Source organism: Topomyia yanbarensis, chromosome 2 (genome assembly GCF_030247195.1).
Source record: "Topomyia yanbarensis strain Yona2022 chromosome 2, ASM3024719v1, whole genome shotgun sequence".
NCBI classification, from domain to species: Eukaryota; Metazoa; Arthropoda; class Insecta; order Diptera; family Culicidae; genus Topomyia; species Topomyia yanbarensis.
The window spans coordinates 402,683,338-402,689,337 of record NC_080671.1 but is presented as its reverse complement, the minus strand read 5'-3'; positions in this window follow the sequence as shown (position 1 = coordinate 402,689,337).

Here is a 6,000-nt window from a genome sequence, read left to right as displayed (position 1 = left end):
CACTGTACAGTTAAAGCCAGTACAAGGGCATTCGCGCGTGGAATGTCTGCATTATTTAAGGCGAATGCCCTATAAATAATATGTTCAAACCTTCACCAAGCAGGTTTCATAGTGTGAAGTATGATAATAACCGACAACGAATGTAGTGTCAGGATATTAGTTTTCATGCATTTCACTAATTGATCTGCGAAATAAGTATAATGTACATTAAGTCATTTAGCCAAACATAAAATAAACCGCTCTTAATGTGGATGTACAAATCCCGTCATACATGCAGCAGTTATACAATTAATCTGGTTGTACACATCCGTATCCAATAAGCCAATATCATCTCCTAAACTCAACATAACAACCAATGCTAATCAAATCGTCAATCGCACTACCCCTTGCCAGAAGAAAATTAACCAAAGAACACACTCCACTGTATAGACTTATTCAGCTGCATTGATATTGTACCGTTTTGACGTTTGAATTGGGTGGAAAACAAACCGCTTCTGGGCTTAAGGCCAGGGCGGTAGTATAAAAATGCGAGATCGCAGTGTGCGTATTACAAACGTCAGATATCTCAAAACTGCGGTGCAATCTGGTGCTCACGCCGTGATGGATTTATCTGAACACGCCACACATCATTTAAGAAGCAAGAGAACGGGGTCTGTCGCACCCAACCACTCCTTCGCACGCCCACACTTGAAATCCGTTTATTAAACTCCGAAAAAAGAGCATTCTGTTTTTTCTGTGATGTCTGCTGGCTGATCATTGTATGTATGAAACTGGCACGCCTGTGCATCATTGGATGGAATGATGCCTAGCGGCAGTCATTGAATATATTGCAACCGAAGAGTTTGTGCTGACACAAAACGTAGCAGCTACTACGAGGTCAAAAAGCAAAATGACGATTTTTTTTCTTATATGCTGTTATTATACGTGGCGAAGTTCATTTGATAACAAAGGGGCAGTCGTAGCCAGGGATGCCAACGGTACCGGCAAGGTTGCTGTTACTCGCATCGTTGGACTCAAAAACATTCACCACCTTCGAATAATCTGAGAACGAAGGGAGCAAAACATGCACTGCGAATGAAGCAACCGCTATGCTTAATACGAGCGGCCGTGAGCGACCTGTGTACGATGAGCGTTCTTGCTGTTCGTGCCGTCTTCCATTCGTTCCTATTCCACTCTCTTGTATTTTTACGAACTGGTGGAATCATAGACGATTGCACCTGCCAATGACGACTCAAGACGAGTTATTGTAAGACTCGCCGCGAGTGGAACCAGATGCAAGCATGAATGCGAATGTACGCGGAAGTTTGAAGAGAAAAATAAGCGATGCAGTGGAAGAAGTGAACAATTCCGCTGGAGGCAAAAAATATAGATGTCTCGCGGATATCGATGCTGAAAGGAAATGTGTATACGAACAAAAAAATTTCAATCCGGGCAATTTTAAGCGTCACTTTATATTCTGTCACGCGGAAGTGGCGCATCGGTTAAACTTAGTGAGCGAAGGTAGTGATCAGCCGCAAAATACCAAAAAGCGACCAAAATCGGCATCTAAGGTCCAGGTGGAAACTACCAGAAGTAATGTGCTTTTAGGAACATTGCAAATGATAACAGAGAACAACCTCTCGATTCGATTCCCGGAATGGGAATGTGTTCAGTTGCTATTGGGTCCTTTGTGGAATGCATGCGATTTAAAAATTTCAAGGAACACACTTCCTACCCTCATTCACCGTGCTGCTGACATTATGCGGCAAACAATGGCCGGTAAGTTTTACCAAAAGCCAATTTGCCGAAAAGTAGATGCAGCAACCCGGCATTCGAAGTCGATTTTTGGCATAAACTTGACTTTTACGGATGACGACGGCATTGTACAGATAATGCATTTAGGTAAGTCAAATTTATCATATTATGTAATTAAATATATGGAATAATAACACCAACGGACCAACCACCAGCTTTTTGTGCACCTATATTTTGAAAATAGTATATTTGTTGAACTTTTTGTTTCTTAAGAAAAACGGAAATACGAAACGAAAGTTCTCAATTCACATCATCATCATCTTTCGTTTCGTATTTCCGTTTGTATAAGAAAATAACAGGTGAAGTCTAATAACCCTTTAACGTTTGATGGTTAATAGTAAGGGTGAGGTTTTTCCGCAAAATATAATGCTTTTTCATCTCCCAAAAAGTTTGCAATGCTGAAAGAAACACCTTGCATATTGTGATATTTAACTCCAGAACATTGTTCAATGGCTCAATTACCACTGGTGACGCAAATCACTTCCGTGTAACGGCCCGAACATAATCAATGCGGTGCGGCACGACACGGCGCGGCAATTTTTTTAAACCATTTCGATTGGATGCGTGTAACCACAATGACTCGTTGCGGCGGCTGCAGGGTTTAAAATTTCTCAACAAGAATGCGGCAAGCGCGTTCGGCAGACGTGCGTGGCTAGGATTTATTTATCGAATAACTGGGAATTCACGAGGAAGGCACATTATTTTCAGAGATTATTCTGTTGCAATTAATGTAGGCTACTATTTGTGGTAAAATATTTTTTGAAAGTCATTGGAAATACTTAAAAATAGAAATATGAAGAAATTCAGAAATTTCACTTATTTTGAATTCAATGCGATGACATACATATTTTTGTACTTCGACCCATTGCAATTTATGTAGGCTACAATTATAAAGGGAAACTCTTTTGAAATTTATTGTATCTTTTCCAACAAATGATAGGAATCGTAGAATTTCAGAAATATATTTTGTTCAGCTAATAATTTTAAATTCAAAGCAATAACATATACATTTTTGTACAACAGTCGTTTCCAAATGATGTAGGCTTCAGTTTACGAATATGCTTAAAATTCATTGGAAATACACACATTAAAATCTCATAGAAATATCAAAATAGAACATTGAAAAAACATGTATGATAGATGTTAGTATTTTAAGGGTTAAATGTAATATAATGTACCATACAAATTTTGTAGAACAAATATTCTTTTTAGACAGAAAATGGTCTATCATATCAATGTTCCATGGTAACTTTAATGAATTTTTTTTATTGTTGTTTACTATATAACATGCCCGTTTTTGAACGCACATGGTTTTTCTTAGTATAATCAGTAATTTTTGAAAATCTTGATTTACGATGCATGGTATTATTCCATGTTTGGAAACACGACGGACGTTGAGATACATCTGGTGTCTTATACAATTTTTATATTCATTTTTATCGATTGTAGTTTTTTTTATAATAGTGGCCCTTTGTGATTTCATTAATGTAAACGTCATTTTATATGCATTTATGTTTATTTCATTTTCGGAGGATACTCACGTTAAAAGATATACCCGTGAACAAATTCCGTTTACCAGAAGCATGGGGTGTCCCGGAATCTCCTGAATCGTCTATAAGAACCTCACATACCAATAGAAATGTTTGAAATGTCAAATACCACAAAACCTGCAGGTTTAGGTGACGAAAGTAAATAAATTCTAAAGAAATTGTAAGCCTGATTCCGAAATATTAATTTTTAGATGGATTTTTATTTCGCTTTTTGTTAAAATATGCTTGTCCTCAAATTCACCATCTACCATTTTGGCACAAAAAAGAATCTTTTCTAAAATGTCTAAAAGGTGAAGTTATTAACTTTCTACCATAGTTGATTAGTTGAAAATTGTGGAAATTATAGTCATAGTAAAAAAAATATTATTGTAATAATGTGTAGTAAAATTGAAAAGGATGAAAGATTTTAACTACACGTTTTCCTTTACTTGAACACTGAATATGGTTAATGTATTCATACAGACAATCGTAATATTTTTAACTGTCGTCTGGGTTTGTTGGAAATATTTTTTTTTACCAATTCTATTTGAGCAAACAATAGTTTTAAGAGCAGTCATGTTTAGAGATTTACTGAAACAATATTTTCAGTGTGAGAAATCTCATTTATTCTCCAATTCTACAATATAACTTCCAATGAATTTTTAACGAAAAAAAAATCAGAAGCTTCTACCTGCATCCATGTATGTCATCCTTTTAAATTCAAAGTTATTGACTGAATAAATGAAATTGCTGAATTTCTCTTCGTATTTTGTATAGTACTTTAATCGAATTTCACAAGACTTTCATTTATAAACTGTAGTCTATATTCCCGAAATGAATGCACCCTTTTGGTGTAAAATGTCGTTAATAAAAACATGTAGTCTATATTATTTGCAATGTATTGATGTATAATAATGTATAAACCATCGCTGTAGCTTCAAAGTTTTTGGTTGAGCAATTGCTAAATATCTTCTTGCCGCATTCACTGCGGCAGCGATTTTAGTCCTTGCCGCATTTGCAGCAACGCAGCCTAGACAATGTTCAAAATATATTGGCCGCAGTTCGATACATGAAACGACTGTTGGGCGATACCCTAGAGGGCTCCCTCGGTAGCATTCTTCGCAAAGAATATTCACTTGTTGCGAACTCTTGTGATTCGGAGAATATCTAAACACCGGAACTGACTGAAACCTTTGTTAGAGATGAGGAAGACATTTTAGAATGCGAATTACAGATAGTACCTGAAAATGACGACTTCGTTGAAGATTTATCTCGTACCGAATACGATGATGAACTGTTTGAAGATGGCGAAGATGATAAGATGATTAACATCGACATCCTGGAAAGTGTAAGATGTGTAGCCCCTCAAACATCAACAAAAAATGCCTCAGAATGCACAAGAAAGCCAATCGCCGAATGTTCATGTTCCATAAAACTGCTCTACCACCGAAGGTTTGTGAAACAAGGTGGAATATATGGTACATATTACTACGATACCTCAAGGAACTAGAAGGTACACCATTTTTGGCGCTTCTTCAAACCAATGATCCGGATATTGGTTAGAATTTGTATTTTTCTAAGATTAAGGTAAAGAATCGAAATGGTCGTACATCAACAATTTTAGTTATTTAATTTTTCAAGCAGTAACCACAGAGAACAGACGTCCATCTTCAGCATTCAACTTGTGTAAAATCTCTAACGGTTTCGAAGGTAGTTTGGATATCTAAACCAGGTGCGCTACTGTCGTCATGTTTTTTTGTGGCTGAGTGCGACAGAATTGACAGCGGTTATTCCTCTACCCAGTCAAACTAGTCCGGAACCGATTCGGACTTCCAGCATGAATTCCAGCTCAAATGCGTCAACCGATAGAGTCGGAATCGGTTGTTTTCTTTGAGCTAGATTCCATGCTGAATCCATCCAGGATTTCGAACCGGTTCCGGAATCGATTTGACGGATAGTTGGGATAGGTTGGTGTGGCGGCTCTAGTGTTTTTAGTATATTAATTCAAATGTTTACACACGTTTTTTAAATATTTCTGCTCGATCATGGATGTCTGTTCTCTGTGCAGTAACGGTATATCGTATAACTAATATATAAGTAATTTTTCAGATTTCTCTCGGAAATGGTCATTCATAAATAAGTTTTGCGATGCCTTTGAGCCGTTGTTCTACCTCACATTGAGAAACAGGCACAGAAAGATCATGTGCCAGTATCGCAATTCTACGCAGATTGGCTACTGTGCCAAGCACAGTTGAACGCAGTCAATCAATCACAAAACAATGTCTTAGCCAGAAAATTGCTCGTTGCTATGGACAAACGATCGAAAATACTACGTACCAGCCTGCCTTTTAAAGCATGTTTATACATTGACCCTAGATTCAATTTCCTTGGGTCGAATCGTCTCAGTGCCGATGAAAAAATCGAAATACAGGTTGGTTGTAACGAACGCTGCGCATATTTGGAGATATTTTAAAATTGATTTTTTTTTTGATTTCAGAAATACCTCATGTTGTTCAATATTCGTTCGTTGCAGGCCTAATTGAAGAAAAATGTAGTGACCGGAATGATGAAAAGACTTCTGATGACTTCGTTGAGGAGTATCTCACGAACTTATTTCAGGAAGAAACTGTCACTCTGAGTCCATCAACCAACAGTTCAGATTCCTTCATAACGGAGA